The sequence below is a fragment of the Pinus tabuliformis genome, chromosome 5_1 (genome assembly GCF_031772625.1).
Source record: "Pinus tabuliformis cultivar Carrire ecotype Pingquan chromosome 5_1, CPIR1, whole genome shotgun sequence".
Lineage (NCBI taxonomy): Eukaryota > Viridiplantae > Streptophyta > Pinopsida > Pinales > Pinaceae > Pinus > Pinus tabuliformis.
This window is the reverse complement of record NC_142305.1, coordinates 378,791,191-378,810,797: the sequence shown is the minus strand read 5'-3', so window position 1 is coordinate 378,810,797 and position 19,607 is coordinate 378,791,191. Positions and strand designations below refer to the sequence as shown.

The 19,607-nt window shown below is 38.1% G+C and overlaps 1 pseudogene; it reads left to right on the top strand.

Annotated features, from left to right (window-relative positions):
• Positions 1-2,197: 2,197 nt before the first annotated feature.
• LOC149165028 (uncharacterized) overlaps positions 2,198-19,607 on the top strand; it is a 41,281-nt pseudogene continuing 23,871 nt past the window's right edge.

The following is a 19,607-nucleotide window of genomic DNA, read 5'->3' as shown; positions in this document are numbered from 1 at the left end:
AATTTCAACACATTGGCAGTGATTTTCCAAGTGCAAATACAGTCATGGTATTTTAAGTGTAAAAACAAGTTATAAAAAAAACCTATCACTGATATATTTGAAGACATACAACAAATTCCTTCTGTAGATTTGATTTTTCAAGGATACTGTCAAAAATGCATATGTATGAAAATTTGTTAAGTTGCTACTAACATACATGTTTTTAATTGCCTATAGGAAAGCAAAAATACTATTAGCTTGTATGAAAGCAAAATTTCAATTATTGTTAACTAAATGCATGCAATAAATATGCAGGTAGTTGCATCTATGGCAAGAGTTAGTTATGTTGCTCGTACAAGGAGAAGTGGCAGGCGAGTGACCAGGGGTGCCTCACTGTGATGTGATTCATCGGATGAGGACGGAACAAATCATGTGAATGCAAACAATGCTCCCAACAATGTTGTTGTTGATGGCCATGCGGCAGAAGTTGATGTTATCCCACCATTAACCACGGAGCCACCATTAACCACAGTACAAGGGGCATGTTCAAGTAACAAGATCAGCGCTATAAGAGGTTGGAAAAAATAAGATATGTTAGCTGTAATTGACGATATATAGTTTAATGGATATTCAATTTGGGCATCTGCAAAGAAGCATGGTATTGCTCCCTCATCAATACATTATTGGATAAATGGGCTCACTCATACAAAACGTAGAGGCCCTCTTACAGTTATGACTGAAGAGGAGGAGGTCGAGGTGGTTGAGTGGTGTAAGGAGATGGCCCAATTAGGACATGGGTTAGAGTTGATACAACTCAAATCCATAGTTTCTCAAATCTATTAGGGGAGGCCAAACCCATTCAAAGATGGGTTTCTTGGTAAATCATGGTGGTTTGGGTTTTAAAAAAGTCACCCAAACCTTGTATTGCGTACAACTGAGGTCCTTGACAAAGACAAAGCTTTAAATTTGTGCCCTGCAATTGTATGTAAGTTCTATGACACTCTTTCTAATGCATACGATAAGCATTCTTATGGTGCAGACCATATATGGAACTATGACGAAACAGGTTTACAGGTAGGAAGGAATTATGGCATGTGGGTAATTTCCAAGAAAGTGAGATGAAACATGCCAAAGATTTTGCCTAAGAGTAGGGAGTGGATAACTATTCAATATTGTGTCAATGCAATTGGTGATTCAATCCTAAGATTTTATCTATTCAAAGGTAAAAATCAACTGAAAAAACTATATACAAAATTGTGGACCACGTGCATGCATGGCTGCACATCCCCATGCATGGATGACTAAATAATTTTTTTTAAATTGGATTTGTCACTTTGCTTCATCTGTACCAGGTGGTTTCTCACCTAAGAACATACACCTATTGATATTAGATGACCATGGAAGCCACGTTGTTGTGCAAACAATTGAGGAAGCAAATAATTTGGGAATCAACCTGTTAACATTGCCCATTCATACCACTCATAGATTGCAACTCCTTGATGTCGGTGTGTCTGGCCCTTTCAAAAACTATTTCAGGTCAAAGCGTGCTTCATGGATGGCAAAGAATCCAGGGGTTGAGGTGAAAATGTTTGAGTTAGCAGATGTTTCAAGTAAAGCATTTAAAAGGGGTCTGACACCATTAAATATCAAGGTTGGATTTAGGAGGACTGGAATCTGGCCACTAAATTATGATGCTCTTATGCATGATACAGGTTGTAGCCAGGTGTTTCATGTGGATGGTCAAGAAGATGGGCATGTCCAACCATATGTTGAAGTGCAAGAAGAAGTAGATGAACAGGATGATGTGGTTGCAGCTAATAATATGATTTCCCACTCTTAAGGACACTTATATGGTGATTATGATGAACATGTAAGTGAAACATAGTATAATCATGAACCAATTGACAGTAACATGGAGGTCATTCTACCAACTGAAGCACGTTGAACTTCTGTTGTTGATATTTTTAATGACTTTATTTAACATGCAACTGATAATGACAATTTAGCTGAAAATGACATTGTTGATATTGCACTAGGAAGCAACAATGAACAATTGGAATTTCCAAGCTAAGTAACCCCACCATCATGGCTGGCAGAAGCCACAATTAATTTGAACAAACATAGTGTCTCAAGAACCAATGAACAAAGCATGAACATGCCTTCACAACTAGCAGAATTGAACAATGAAATTGTTCATTTTTTTGTGGACAATAGATCAATGGAAGAAGATAGTGCACATAATGAGGCATCAGATGAAGAGAACAATATAGTTCAATCAATTGTCCTGGATATTGAAAGGCAAGTGTTAAGCAATGACATGCAGGTGGTAGGGAAGGAGAAGTTACTTGGTCAGTTCCTAAAGCTACCGGTAGAGAGAGTGTTAATGAAAAAAAAAGCAAGGAACACCAGGTAGTCTTCGTTTGGGCCGAAGTTCACAGTTACTCACCTCAGAAGACTATATAACCTTATTAGTTGAGTCTGAAAAAATGAAATTTGAAATTCAGGAATTAAAACAGAAAAAGAAGGATTTAGCCAAGGAGAAGAAGGCAACAAGGGTTGTTGCAGCACAACATCGAGGAGAGGAAAGTCTTGAAAGAGAGAAAGGGAGGTAAGAGAAGGACCATAAAAAGAAATGGCAAGACAGGAAAAGGAAGCAAGAAATGCTTGAAAAGGAACAAGGGATGACTGATATGGTTGACAATTATGCGAGCACAGTTGATGAAACTAGGATGATGCAAACACATTGGACAATATTGCAGATAATACACCATTATTCCAAGACCTCATAAACATTCAAGTCCCTCGCTATCAAAATGGGGGTTTACCCACTTGCTTTATTCCTACCAGTGCAGGTGTCAATTCTATGTATGCTCATCAAACACCTCCACTTAATGTCGGGGTTAATACTGCAAGTGTGAGGTATGGGTACTCAATTCCTCCATGGTTGCAAGGGGAAAATTGGACTCAATCATATGGAAACAATCCACCACATCCTAATCAACCATTATTAGGTAGGCCAACCTACTTGGCTCAAGTAGGCAACTCAACAAGTTTTGGCACTAAAGATTCTCGAGGCCATAAAGAATAGGGGTGTCATATGTTTTTTGTTGTAACCACATTATGTGAATTTTGGATGGATTGCCTCTTTTTCTTGTCACAAGAAGATTTTGGCTTATAACCTAGGTTGTTTTATTTCATATTGTTTTTGCGGCATTGTAACCAAAATCCATTTTAGAAGGAACATTAATAGTCTATTATAATGGAGAAATCTTACCTGAGAATGCAAATGGGATTTTTTGTTATGCCTCTACACACCAAATGATTTACAACACATTTATACCTAAGTTGTTAATTAAATGACAAACGAGTGAATAATGAAATATTGAACAAGTCACTTCTTATAATATGAAAATTCCATAAAACAATGAACAATAAAAGTACCAAACCTCACACCTCATATCAAACCTCATTTACTGTAAGTAAAAGTACCAAAACCTTTCTATCCCCATTTACTGTGATAGGAAAGTAAAAGCAAAAGTATCAAACCTTTCTATCCCAACAGTGATACATGCTGAAATCTGAATAGAATTACTCAAAGTAGAGAAATTGTAAAACCTCATTTATTGTGATATATTCGTAAAAATAAAAGTAAAAGTATCAAAACCTTTCTATCCCCATTTACTGTGATAGGAAAGTAAAAGCAAAAGTATCAAACCTTTCTATCCCAACAGTGATACACTCTGAATTCTGAATAGAATTACTCAAAGTAGAGAAATTGTAAAGATGCCTAAGGCAATTTGAAGACAAACATATGGAAATTCTTGAAAAAATCAATTATCTATAGATTGAAATGAATACCCTACAAATGAGATACAAACATCTTGTCTGAAGCCTCACTTCAATCATGGAGATTCTTATAGGCCAAAGAACTACCATGTAGAAGACTAAAGACAAAATAGTGAGTTGAAGGCAACAATTTCAAGAGTTGTAGCAATCTTCGAAGTAGAATATCAACATATCAATCAATTTCAAACATCAATGTCAATTAAGCTGAGCAAGTTCTGCCATATCTGAATAAAGGAAGCTGAGAAATTGTAAAGATGCCTAAGGCATTTTGAAGACAAACATATGAAAATTCTTGAGAAAATCAATTAACTGTAGATTGAAATGAATACCCTACAATTCTAAAAATGATGGGATAGGAAAGAAAATGTATATTGAGTAAGCAATAGGAGAATGGAGGGTAAAAATATTCTAAATCACGTTTTATTTTAAACAAAACAAAAATGATTGGAATTTTGGTTAATATAAAATTTCTTTTTCAAAATTACATCTTATAAAACATTCTGAGGTTTTTGAATCGAGCAAATACATTGCACTAAATATTATTAGGTTTCCTAACAACAAAACTCAAATTGAGAAGAAAATCATGCCATTAACTAATAACATTGTAATTTGGTGTTTATATTTTTAATTGGGACTCATATAATGATTGACACAAACTTTCCAGAGTCTGCTCATTGATTTTTCTTTGATTTTCCAGAGTCTGTTCATTGATTTCGCTTTGATTGTTCCACCAAATGTTTTATAGTCAAAGAACAGAGAGAGTTACATCTCCAAGTAGCATACCCCATTCGTAGTCTAGATAAACATACAGAGACTATATAAAGAAGATGAAGAAACAGATTTAAAATTAATGGCAATGGACCACTCAGCTGGTACACCAGTGCCTATACAACGCAAACATCCTAGTGAATTGTGAAATCAAACGAGAACAGGTGGACTCTAGAAACATCTGCGATATGGAAATCTCACAAGGTTGACATGCTGGAATGCGCAGAAAGGCATCCAACAAATCATAGAAGGGGAATTGTTATGGAAAACTTAAAATAAAAACAAATATCCATTTATGCACAGAAAAATTATGATGTTGCTCTGAAGGAAGAAACAGGGAATTTGGCCAAGCATGGTTTATAAAAGGGAGTAAACACAATGAAAATCTAACCTATAATTAGAATTTGTGGCACACTGTGGAGCAAGCAAATAGAAAAACCCTAATGTACAAGCAGATAGAAAACAATTTTTTGCAAATTTACAAAAACCTTATCAATTTTTACAAAACCTGATGAATTTTCAGAGAAACCACCGAATGGACTAAAATCAAACACAGAGATAGTGGGATGGTAGGATTAAACCACCATATTCTGGGCATTGTAACAAAAAATAACAGATAGAAAAACCCTAATTTACAAAGCAGATAACAAACAAATTTATCAAAAACCCTTATTTACAAGTAGATAACAAACGTTTTTTTGCAAAATTACAAAAGACCTTTCAATTTTTACAAAACCCCCATGATTTTTCCAGAGAAACCACCAAATGGACTAAAATAAAACACAGAGATAATGAGTTGGTAGGATTAAATCACCATGTTTTGGTCATTGTAACAAAAAATGGCAGATAGCAAACAGATAAAAAACCCTAATTTACAAAGCAGATAACAAACAAATTTATCAAAAACCCTAATTTACAAGTAGATAACAAACAATTTTTTGCAAATTTACAAAAACCCTTTCAATTTTTACAAAAACCCCATGAATTTTTCAGAGAAACCACCGAATGGACTAAAATCAAACACAGAGATAGTGGGCTGGTAGGATTAAACTACCATATTTTGGGCATTGTAACCAAAAATAACAGATAGCAAACATATAGAAAAGCCCTAATTTACAAAGCAGATAACAAACAAATTTATTAAAAACCCTAATTTACAAGCAAATAACAAATATTTTTTGCAAATTTAAAAAACCCCATGAATTTCTAGAGAAACCACCGAATAGAAATGGCAAGATACCAGAACTAGTGAAATTAATTGATACAAATTCACAATATTCACAAAACCCTACCCTAAACCCTAAACCCACCGTGCAACAAGAGCTAAAATTCCCAACAGTGAGTTCAAAGTGTTGAAAAACATAGAGTTTGGCTGGTAGGATAAAGTATCAAAACCAGTGAAACTCACAAAACCCAGGACCATAGAACCAGTGAAAGTAATTGATACAAATTCAAAAAACTCAAAAAACCCTACCCTAAACCTTGTCGAACCCTATCCTAAACCCTAAACCCATAATGCAACAAGAGCTAAAATTCCCAACAACGAGTTCAAAGTGTTGAAAAACACAGAGTTTGGATGGTAGGATTTAGAATCCTACCAGAGAGCTACAAAAGCCACCACCATGGCCAAACATCACCCCAAACATCGCCATTCCTCTTCTGCCACATCTAGAAAGATTTCCTGCAACACAAACACAAAAAAATTAGCACAGGAGCACAAACCCAAAAAAAATTACAGCAAAATCGGAATGAAACATGGGAAAAAATTTCGACTTACCAGAATCGACCTCGAAACCTGCATGTCCACCACTGAACTAAATAGAATCTCACACAGGCTCCATCGCAAACAATAGGTCGCACAATCGAAACAACAACAACCGTATTGGTAAACCCCCCATGGACCAGGTAAAACAACCACAGGCACAACCCTAAACCACCCACAGACCTATCCAAACAACAATTCTCGGTGAGCAACACAAATATGCATGCACAGGTGAACCAGTAGTGGAGCCCAGGTGAACCAGTAGTGGAGCCCAAGCGAACAGTAGTTGGGGGAGCTCAGTACCCACACACTGGGCCCGAATAGGAATGCACAAGGCAGTGAAGTCACGACAGAAACGAGTCCATAGAAACCCTAGACGTAATGTTAAATCTCGAATTTAATGCTCTCACCAAACTAGATAGGTGGCATGACGAGTTGGACAAGAATCGTACGAGAGATAAGGAGTAAAACATGTCGTTTTCCATTGTGGCAGGGAGGGCACACAAAAATTGGCATCCCTCACCTATATTTTCTTTTCATGACCATTATGCCTTGACGAAGGATGCTGAGTCCTTGCAAGTCAGCAGATACATACCAACGTGGGTAATCTCTTAGTAAGGAAAGTTGGGCAAAAAGGTTTCTTGGAGAGCTTTATTTATGCAGGATGAAATGATACAACAAGGAAATCGATAGAAAGATAGGTGGCACAAATCGCAACACACAAAAACATGAAGTACCGTTGGTGTGAATTTATTGAAAGAGCCCAACATGATAGTTTGTCCCCCCCTTACCTAATTCCAATAACCATGACTCTTGGATATGTCCACACTTATGCTTTTCGCCGAATATTAACTAGATCTAAAAGGTTTATGCTAGTGATTTGTCTTCCATAATAAAATACAGGCTATCAGAAATCTTGTACGCAGGCTACGTGGGGCTGTAGTAGAACACATAGGGACTACGCCACGTGCAATGTAATGATGACTCCAAAGTAACATGAACCCCAACCACCCTTAATGAAATGTGTGAAGTGGGTCATGTCTTATCATTTTCTTTTTAAATGATGTGAAATATAAGATGGCCAGTGATCCAAATTTAAATAGGAACACAACAAATTATAGATATAACCATAAACACAGATGCAACAGAAATAAAACTTCATTTGATTAATATCAAAGCACTGAAATATGCTTACATAAAGGAAATAAAATTTAGACAGGAACACAACAAATTATAGATATAACCATAAACACAGAGATGTAGCAGAAATAAAACTTCATTTGATTAATATCAAAGAACTGAAATATGCTTACATACAGAATGGAAACAAACTAGCTTGGACGATGGTAGCTTATCTCTGAGAAGATATGTGGCGGCTGCATGCCTCTGAGCTCATACCGTAAATAAATAAAATAAAAAATTAGATATATATATATATATATATATATTTTTTTTTTTTTTTTTTTTTTTTTCCTTTTTTTTTTTTTCTTTGGAATGTCCACTTTACTCAATGTTTGTTTAATCTTTTATCAACAAAGATTAATTAAATAGAGATAATAAGTGAAAAGTTGGTCCTCCATTTTTAGGACTTGCAGATGTGGGTTCTATCCTCACTTGTGCGAATGAAACCTTAATCTTCCATGCTTAGTTAATATAATTTAAAAATTACATATGGTTTGTTTGCTCCATTTTTTTTTTATTTTTTTTTCTACGTATGGTTATAGTGATTAAAATTGAATATTTTGAAATCATATATATATATATATGTGTGTGTGTGTGTATGTTTTTGTAAGGTTGGTAGGATCTTTCTTTTCATTATCTTTCAAAATCAAGCAGGTTACATCAATGTGTTAAATGGTTAGGTGGCCTTAACCTACCCTGAGGGAAACCAAGTTTGTTGACCAGCTAACGACATGATAAGCCATCCAGAAATAAAATAGAATAAGTCTATTTAGCCATGCTAAAAATGTATGATTGTCTTTATACTGCATAACATCTAGATATTTATAAACATGCTGAAAGTACTGAAAAGACAGAAATTGTTGCATACACTAAAAGTAAAAAAAAAGGTGATACACTACACTACTCATCGTCAGCTGAGTCAACCGGGGTCGGGTCCTTTGCACTTGACCCAGGAAGTTCAGATTGCGAAATGCATGGGATGTGTTGTTCTATGCGGCTGAGGCATCCATTTTGCTTCTGAAGCTGGAACTTGATTTGTTGAAAATCCTGACTATAATCTGGGAAAGCCTATGCTGTCATGGTCGAGCCTGAAGGAATGTGCTCCAAGGCCTTGACCAAAAGGCTCTTCATCAACCAATACAAGTGAACTGTCTGCTTGTACTGAGAAGTACGACCCCGAGAGTGCCCAGGATCAGGCACCAGGGTCTGCCAATCATCCACGTCAATGTCCAGAAGCTCAACTTTCTTATTTAACTCCTCTTCCCATTGAGCTATGAGCCGACGAACTAGGGTTGAGCCTACATGATATGCAGTGGCTGCTTCATCAATAATCCTGGAGGTGGACTTACGCCCATGAGTTTTGTCGGTAGAAGTACTGGGAGAATATGACATTGTGATCGCTTTGGTTTACTTCCCAAGACCACGGGAAGCCTTGGTGGTCTTTCTTGTCTTGGAAACAGCGCGATCCATAGTGCTTGCGATGAGGGAGCGATAAGACAGACTGAAACCAACCGAATTAAAACCAGAAAGCTGACCCAGAGCGAGCCAAAACCCAAGAGCCAAGAGCTTCCAAGGGTCGCACCTAGCTGGGGGACCTGTCAGGGTGATCAAATGTGAGAACCATGACCCATGAAAAACCCAACGGTATCTCTTTTTTTAGCCCAGGCCCATGAAAAAGGAGTAATCTCAAGGTTCATAGACATCATTCCAACCGAACGCAGACCAGTGGAGGGTATCATTAAAAACCAAGCCATTTCCCTGTCGAGACCTTGATAATACAGGGCCACGACTACATATTACCGAAGAAAAACTTAAGTGAGTGCTCCAATGACATAACGAGAGAGACTATGGGAAGCCCATAGTCCTTACCAACAACATGCACATGCGAGCCAACAGAACTCCAAAAAACAGACACAGGAATATAAAAAACTAGACAACCTTCAAACAATTCAGTAACAACAAGACCCTCTTCTAGGGAATACATCTTCCAGACCAACGTATTCACGGTGCATCCCTTCTTCCATGAAACTCGCAGACAAGAAGACGAGCCATGACAAAGAGATATGTGAAAAGTCAAAGAACATAACCGAGGCCAGCGACCTGAACTCGTTGTAGGAGAACCCGAGCCCTTCAAAATACCTCCATAGAATTCTTCAACGGCCTGCCGAAATGCTTTTCTCCAATACTATGCCAAAACAAATCACAGACGGAGTACTTACCAATCTCACTGATGAAAAAGCTGGGAGCTTGCCGCGTTTTCATTCTATTACCACCTTCCCACCTTGCATTGTTTGTGATCATGCTATCTGCCACCCCTCCATGTGCTTCGTGCATGTGGAGGGTGGCGTAGGGGCACCTTGGGATCCGTAGAAAACCCATTACTTGTTGAGATGATTGATATTTTCCTGCTCGCACCCCGATCGAGGCATATATATGTGTGTGTGTTTTAGAAATAGTTATATCTATATAATTTATTAGTTATTTATAAAGTATAATTAATATTATGGTGGGTCGGAAAAAAAATAAAAATAAAATAAAATAAAATAAAATAAAATAAAATAAATAAATAAATTGATAAGAGGTATGTAGTTTTATGTATAGAATTAATGTTAAATAGTACTCAATAACATATGACTTCATTAAAGGTATTTTTAATGATGATCACAAAAGATGTTAATTTTTTTTAGATATTATTTAGACTAAAATTACCTTTTGGTCTTGGATTAAGACTTAAAACTTCTTTTGATTCATTAAAATCTCATCTTCCATGGACATGAGGAACCAAGTGAATAGCCCAAGACCAAAAAGTATCTATTATGAGTGAAATTTTGGCCCCCTTATGGACCACCAATGGATCATTTCAAGGCGTATGATTTTTCTCGAATAATGGTGATGAGTCAACATAGGTTCGCATATAGCAACCAATGATAGTTCTCTTCATTATTGAGTAGAAATTGAGTTATGATAGGTTTTTCCACCTTTGAAAAATAAGAAGAAGTATGTTGGGAGGTGGGGTTGATCTTAGAGAAAAGCAAGAATTTTTGTTTGCCTACGGGTTAGGAGAGACTAGTCAAGTAACCAAGTGGAGGCATCAACATTGTTCAAGGTATAGTGATTCTCAGGTAGCATGGATTTTCATTAATTTTTGGTGAATACAACATGGAAGACATCAATTAAACAAGTGTTGCATGACAACTTAGACTATGCTCAAAAAAGTTAGAAAATAGATAATTGATAATTAAACTTAATACGACTAAAGACACAAGAGTGTTTTTTGTTAGAAAATAACTAAAATAAGAAAAACATTATTTATTTAATGAATATGTAAAGGAGGATTGAATTGTATATCCTAAAAGTAAAAGGAAATTTAAAACTTCTAAAAGCAAGTTCATATAAGTAGTTATCAATTGTAAATTAGTTATTGAGATAGTGATGACATAATATATTCATACCATCTCATATATATTAGTCCCTAATATTGTGCAATTGGTAAAAGGTAAAAAATATATATCATATACTATGTTAATTAATAAGTATATATATATATATATATATATATATATAGAGTCCACGAGGTGTAGAGCAGACAATGACAAGGTGTTTTGATAAGGCACTCTGTGGTGTAAAGGTCACTTGGTTGGAAACTCTGTGGGAAAAAAACCACCAATGCTAAGGGTTAGTGTAATCTAGGTTGGGTGCAATCCCCGAGTGATTTTGACAGCTTAGATGCCCCTGGTTCACGACTACTTAAGCCATAAGTTAGGTGTGCCAGTCATCTCAAGACTCACATAACCTAGCAAATATATAAATATAAATATAAATATATATATATATATATATATATATATATATATATTTGTATTATATACATCAATGTATATAACTCGTTAAAAAATCTTCATAATATTAAGAGTTTCAAATAGGAAAAAACAATTGAACCAACTTTTAGCTTTTTCCAATAGTTATAATTTTTTTTAATTGCCTTCTTACTTTCACTTTTCTAAGATTTTAGGTTGCCTTTTTTTTTTTAATTCTCAAATTACTTATTTAATAAGACTTCAATTATTTTCACCAATACAAAAATACAGAAATAAAATTTTAATATATTGAAAAAAAATCCAAATGTTTTACATTGGAAAAAAAGTAAATATTTATAGTCAAAACATAACTAATACAAAGTGAACAATGATCAATTCCTATAGTCTTTGCCTTCGACATGGACTAATAAAACAATATTTAATTGGCTTGTCACTTGAGATAAACACCTACCACCCCTTAAGGTTTAGTAACCATGTTAGGGTCCAACCCTAACCCCTTTATTTATGTAATAAGCCCAAGGGGCCTCGTCAGAGTCATAGTTAGTTAGTTGAGTTAATAAAGCTCATAAGCAGTTATCCACATTAATAATGATTGTAAGTGGTAGACCCACATTATAGAAAAGGGACTACAATTAGTTATAATGAGTCATAGTTAGTAAATAAAGTAGTTAACCCGTATTATGTAAGGGACAACTATTAATTAGGGCTTTGGATGTCATAAAGCTATAAATAGTCTTAGGTAGAAAGGGAGGAATCATCGAGTCTTATTGTAATCGAGCTTTGCTCTATTGGAGGTTGCCCCCTCGAAGAGGCAAGTGAACATTGTCTTCCGCTTCTGAATATTAAAATATCTTTGCAGCTTATCTCAATTCATGTCACATTTCTGTGTTTCTGGCAATATTGTTTCGTATTTGTGGCATTATGGTATTCTTCGCAAGTTAACTGCATAACAAGTGGTATCATAGCACTTTCTAGGGCCAGTTGTACCTCTAATTTTGGCAGATTTTTTTATAGGCTAAAGACATGTTCCGACATCTTTAAAACATAGGATCTATCATTGAGCACATAAACCTACAAATTTGGGGAGGCATGCACGTAGGAACTACAAGAGGTGGTCATTCTTGTTAGACTCCCTTGTAACCCTTATGAGTAGCCCTTCAAGCAGTAACACATTAGATAGAGCCGCACATAGACTGTACTTCCACACACCCTTGGGTATATCGAAAGCCCCCACTAGGTTAACCTAAAACCTCACCTTAGACAAGCCATTAGTTGTCTTACTACTCCAATACACTGAGAACAACACTCGAGGATATTACTCGCACATACAAAAGGGTAGTCGGGTAGTACGGCTAAGGGTATGGTTGATCCTACTTAGTTGGTGCTTTGCAATATTGTCTCGAGTATTATTGTTGGACCCCTACGTATATCACGAGTTGTAGCACCTGACACTCCTTTGTGACCATAGTTCCCTCAACTATCTGATGATCGACCCCCTACCTTTTCGTCTAGATCAGATCCAACAGTTGGGGTTCAATCACTGTTGTACATATCATATCTAATATTTGGGGTTTTGTTGTTGTCGTACAGATCAAAGTTAGCAGTTGGGGTTTCACAGCACAAATAAGACTCTTTATGCAGTGAGGGTTTTGGTCGCTATAGTCCAGATCATATTGTTGCAAAGCATTTTGCAGTGCCAAGACTTTCGGGTTTCTGCTACTACAGTCCAACCTCGATTTTCACAAGATATTTGGTAGTATCAACATTTTGGATTTCGGCCACTGCAACATTGATCAGCTGGGAGTCTGGGGTCATCATTGGACGCTTGCAAGAGACCGAGCCCATAATATTCAGGACGATGAGTTGATCATAGTGGTACCATTCACCTGTAAGCCCCAAATTTTCGGTCCGAAATTTTTCTCGAAGCCACTTCAAGAGACCCACATCATTAGATTCTCAAGCTTTCCCTCTTTCCAACCATACTACCCTTAAGTAAGCTCAAAATCTGACCAGGGCTAGTGTACGAATGGTACCAAGTCTTAAGTTATGGCTACAGAGAAAGTTAAAACCCTGGAGAAAAAATGCAATGACTTCTAGGTGTCCTTTGACGACAAAATCACAACAACAATATTGCAGCCTTGAGCAAGTCCCGCAAACCCATGGGGGAAGAACATAATGTTGATGCACACGTAGAAGCAGAATCCAACCATCACATTCATTTCCACGGAGGTCACCAATATTCGAGCCACTAGACACCCAAGTTGGACACGTACAAATTTGATGGCTCTAACCTAACAATATGGGTGGCAGAAATGGAGTAATATTTCCACCTTAATAATATCTGGGATCAATTATTGAATTGAGGCTTCTGGTTGGTTCGAAACGCGTCGACAAAGGTCTTTCCTCATGTGATTTTCGCCGAAGTTCTGCTTACAAATATCTGCGATGATGACACTAAACTACATGTTGGAGTTCTTTACTTGGACCAAGAGTGATGGCAGTGGTGGAAATGGCATTAGAAATTTTATACCGGGAGGTCAACTTAGAACGTGCTCTCAAAAGCCATTGGTGACCGCTTTGATAGGGAATCTCACTTTTTGGGTCGTCTCACTAAGGTAAGGAAAAAATGTACAGTATGAGACTACATTGCAGTCTTTGAACAATTGGGCATTCAGACTAAGGGACTAGGAGATGCCTTTTACATGGAATGTTTCATCAGTGGCGTAAAGGAAGTCATCCAAGCCCATGTCCGAATGCATCACCCAACTACTTGGTTGGAAGCATGCCGCAAGGCCTTAAATGTAGAAGCAACTTTAAATGCCCAATCCAATCATCCAAATTTTGTCGCCCGAGCATGTTCCACCCTTACTATGAGCCCCACCCAAACACTTAAGGTTCAAAAGGTGTCATTGGCAGAAATATCCGAAAGAAGGAAACAAGGACTCTGCTACTACTGTGATGACAAATACTCCCTGGGACATAAATGCAAGGAACCAAAATTCTTTCAAATCGACGCTAATGAAAAAAGCTCTGCTGATGAAGCTCCATCCACTAAAGTGTCAAAGGAGGAAGAGGATGATCCCCAAAAAACCCTGGACAATGATACTAAACCTTCATGAGATGAGTCGGTTATCTTACTCCATGCCTTGGTAGACATTTATTCTCCCCAAACTCTCAAAATCAGAGGTTTTATTAAACTTCGACCAATAGTGGTGTTGATTGATAGTGGCAACACACATAACTTTATCCATAAGAGAGTAGAAAAAGTCGTTCATTGTTTTGTAAGGGTGAGATATAATTTCCAAGTCCTTATCACTGATGGGGGGACCATGAAATGTGAAGGACGTTGTGAAAATATTAAGCTTCATATGGGTATTATCACCTCAAAACCCACATGTTTTCCATTGAAATGGGTGGTTGTGACATTGTCCTTGGCGTTGAATGGCTCCGCACACCTGGCCCTATCAGGATGGACTCCTAAGAGTTATATATGAGCTTTAAGTAGAACGACCACACTCATACACTACGGGGACTCCAGATAGGTGCTCCTACTATCATCAACTTTCATTGAAAGGAGAAGCTTTTAAAAAAGGGCCATCATGGGATAGTAGCACAATTTAATGACATCCATGCCATTAAATATACTACTGCTAACATTTATCCTGATATGAAATAAGTATTAGATCACCACCAGTGGGTCTTTGACAAACCTAAAGAGCTCCCACCCTGTAGGGGTGAACATGATCATATCATCCCTTTTCTCCCAGGTACTGTTATAGACATTTTTGGGCACTCCAATCCCAATCATAAATGTCCATAAACTAAGGGCTCATAATTCCCTAAAGGTGTTGTTCCAACCCCTAAAAGAACAAGGTCAACTGATTACAGCATCTCCCAGAAGTTCTCCATGAAAAACTACTCAGAACTGGTCAAAACTGGACCATTTCACCTGCTCCATAGTCAAAGTGCGTTGCATCCCACCTGAATACACACAGTAGGTGCGATGCATGTTGAAAAGCCCTTCTATGGGGTGCGATGGGCGAGAGTGGACAAATGGTAGGGTCAATCCACAAGGTGGAGGAGCATGGAATCTTCCAGAAACTTCTCCTGTGACACTTGCCTCTCTGCATTCGACCAGGGATGAGTAAGAGATCATCAATCTCCAAGTGGAATCAAGAACTATCACAGAGAGGACACTAATAAAATCTCAAAAGCTGACTCATTCCCCTTGCAAACGTCTATATATGGATCCCTCATCCCAGAGATCCAGAGGCTGGAATTTTGTATCTTGTAAGGAAGTGCTATTGGTTTCCGGGTGCAATATCATAGTGTTGGGTGATCTAAGCTTTTCATGAGGTGAAGAAGGGCTTTCTTGCTGAGAGGATGATGCTGGGCCAGAACAGTTGGTTGTAATCCTCTTTGCTCTTTCTTGATTATCAATAAAACTATTCAAGTTTTCCTCCACATTCTTGTATGATTGATGATTTATGCATTTGTGTGGTCAATATACATCTGGTCCTATATTGTTTATGATAATAGATCTATGTCCTTGGATAGTGTTATGCTGCTTTGATTCTATAGGTACTCTTTGAAGCTGGGTAGACAAGGAAGTGAGTGGCAAAGACCTATCAGGAGAGAGAGGAATCGAGCAAGGAACCAAGCGCAAGACAGAGGTTGGTCTCCTTATTCTTCTCTCATCTATTTCTCATAAAGGAAAACGAAAGTAGTTTTTAGTTTGTTTGTTTCTAAGGTAGCTACCAGCCTTAGTGGGACTAGAAGCTCTGCATAGACACTAGTTTTCCCGATAACAAAATGGCGACTTCGCTGGGGAGCGAATAGATTGTTTGTCTATCTACATTTGTTTACTTTATAAACTTACAGACAAAGCCTGAAGTCAAGCCAGCTAGCCTTCGAACTGCATTTGCTATGCAAGTGCAAAGTAGATCAATGCTGCTTCAGTCTATCTCCGGGTTTTGTTTATGAATTAAACAGTTGATTTACAAGCTCTCTAATTGTCCTTGTGGTGGCTCTAGTAACCTCTTTAGATCTACCCCTGTGATTGATTTACTGATTACCACTTGCTTGGCCTAAATCCCTGAACTGAACTGCAAACTGTGACCCGGAACCCAGTCAAAGTCTCGTCCCTGGTCCAGCGCACTGTCTGTTCTATGAACTCCAAATGCATCGCACTTCTCGAGTGTAGTAGGTGCGTTGCATTTCAGTTTCACTGTGTTACAGGTGCTCTGATCAGACAAGGCCTTGTTCCTAAATTTTGGTTTCTGTGTTCACTCTTTTCAGCTCTATTCAAGAATTTTGCTGCCTGTAGTCAGTACACCTCTGTTTGAAACCCCTTTCCTCGCTGTTATTCCGCCTCCATTGTGCAAAGAACTGTAAATGTTTTTATGTATTTTTGAGTCATTTTCAGTTCTCCTTTACAAAGAAGTAGCATAATTGTACTGTCGTTTCTTGATTTGAAAGAGTCGCAAGTGTCGTTTTCAGTCATAGAAGAGAATCTGATTGTTCTTGATAGTCGATTACACTGTTACTCTTGTATTTGATTTGAATTAGTAGTTTTTCAAGAGTCGAAAGCAAGTTTTCAATTCCAAATAACAAAGTGTCGTCATTGTCCTCATTTTGTTTCGAAAAGAAGCTTGTTAGTAATTGTCGCTTTGAAAAATAATTCAGATTTGCGTTGAGCTTTCTTTTTATCATTCACACATTAAGAAGGCTGAAAACAAATACATGCACGTGCATTTGCATTTAGACTGTTTGTTGGTTTGATTTAGGACAGTGCATATAGTGTGTGCTCTTTGCTCTTTGTTGAAAGAAAATCATCTCTCTTTCTTTAGTAGCTAGGATTTTCATTGCAAAAAGAAGATTAAACTATTGTTTATTATCTTAGATTGCATGTTAGGAATTGTACATCTACATCACACGGTGAACCTGAAAGGCAAATTTCTTAAGCAAGATCAACTATAAAATAAATTTAATGAATCTAAAAACGCTTTGGAACCTAACGCACAACATCTAGAAGTCTAGGCTAGAGACGTATTCTGGCGTCGCAAAGCCTGGTAACTGTTGTTTTCACTGTTGGTTGGGTAATTCCTCCACTTTGAGACGATAAGTGCCAGTACGGACTTGTGCTCCCACGTACCGTCGAGTATATTTTGGGAGACCACAATAGGCTTAATCCTTTATCCATAGGAAGCCGTGTCTGCCGCCCTATCGATCGCAATGCACTGAACACAGCATTCGGGAAGATTGACTGCCGTACCATAAAAAGTATTCTGTAGTTTTGCGATTGGTTTGGTAATCCCTCTGTCTAGATTTCCAGAGCAGTCCCTTTCATTCCTTTTCAGACTCCTTAACGGAAAAGGTCCATCTGAGCACTTGTCACTTCAGGCTCATTAAAAATCGAAGGCGACTAGAGTCATCTTTTGTTTTTTCTCGACTCTTTAAAATTGAAAAAACAAGTTGTGTCAAAGCGTCTAAAATTTATTTTAAACGGAATAAACATCACCTTTCCTAAGTTGGTCTTAGGTTGAGAAAAATGGAGTCCACCAACCAAGGAGTTCCCCTTGGAGGAAATCCTAGTCCCTTCTCCTCTTGGGGAGATGTTGGTGCACCCCATATGGCCACATTGTCCCTTCCATGATTGAAAATCGGCTTGCCCGTATGGCTCTTCTCAACTTCTGTCGTTCAGAATACCGTGATTCCTGAACAGTCAAGTCAGCAACTAAATGATACCAGAGTTACCCCCCAAACCTCTACTTCATCCAATTCTTCCTCTCCTCCTTCCTCTTCGCTTGATGAAGCTGGTAAAGCCCAAAATCAAGTAACTGAGAAGAAGAAGGAAAAGAAGAAGAAAGATAAGAAGAAGGAGCTAAAGGCGAAAAAGGGCAACCAAGCATCGTCTAGCGAAAATCCACACACTGCACCGACCAGGCCTAAATCGCCATGTGTCATTTGCAAAGGAGACCACTATTATCGAGATTGTCCTTGCATCCCTCAGATCTTAAGGGACTGGTCTCCTCGTTTTCACAATCCGGTGTCATCAACCTCTGACAATCATGTTGAGCATACACCGTCAACTAGTGAAAGTGAAGCCCCTGGACAAAAAGGAAAATATAAATTTCCTTGTAAATTGTGTGAAGGCGATCACACCGTCCACCGTTGTCCCTTCTTAGACGAAGCTAAAAGAGTTTTGGACAACCGTCCGGTTTCACCGTTACGGCTTCCTCCTGGATACAAGAAACTCTTGCCGAGTCCGTCACCAGTTGAAAATTCGGCTAACACGCCCTTGTGGTCGGCCGAAGCATCTATCATTGAAGATAAACCATCTGAATCCACACCAGATGAAAGTCAAAAGGTCGAGGCGACAGTTGACCTGGTCATGCCTTCAGAGGATCAATCTTCAGATGATACAGTCACCGAAGAGGACAAGAACGACACTGTTCAAATTCTCTTCGTAAGCACAGACTTCGATGAACATGGGGGCAGTCTACCCGTTCCTTTACCGCAGGAAGGAAGTTCGTTAGAGTCATATCCGGCCGTCTATTCGGTCCCACCTCCAAGCAACCTGGTTGTTTCCTTTGATTGGAATCTACTAGGCAGACCCCGTTTACCAGCTAGTGTACCATTTTGAATCATTGCTCAAATATATAGAATGGTCATGGTCGGTACCATCATAGATGAAGGGGCTTCTATGAGTATCCTTTCCTCAACTGCTTGGAAAGCGCTTGGTTCGCCATCGCTTTTGCCTGAGATGAGAAATATAACAGCCTTTGACAAAGGAACCAGTCGACCGTTAGGGATCCTTCCCAATGTGCCGATAACATTGAGAGGGAAAACCGTTCACATGAACGTAATGGTAGTCCAAGGACCCCTGGATTATAATCTACTCCTTGGACGAGACTATATTTATTGCATGGGAGCCATTGTCTCCTCACTCTTTAGAGTAATGTGTTTTCCGCATGAAGGAAGAGTGGTCAAGCTCATAGACCAGCTTTCATTCCTCGGTTCACACATAGCAAATAGTCATATACCAACCCTGAATGGTCTTTTCACGCAAGGAATGTCTCATCAATCCCTAGTTCATCCTCCTGATGAGCGCAAGTGATTCGGAGGATATGACTGAAACCCAGGGGGCATGCACCCTGGCCTGTTTCGACAAGAAAACCTTGGGTATAGGGTAGGTTTCCGCGGAGGATATATGACCGGCTGACACACCTGTCCGTTTTGGAAAATGGGAT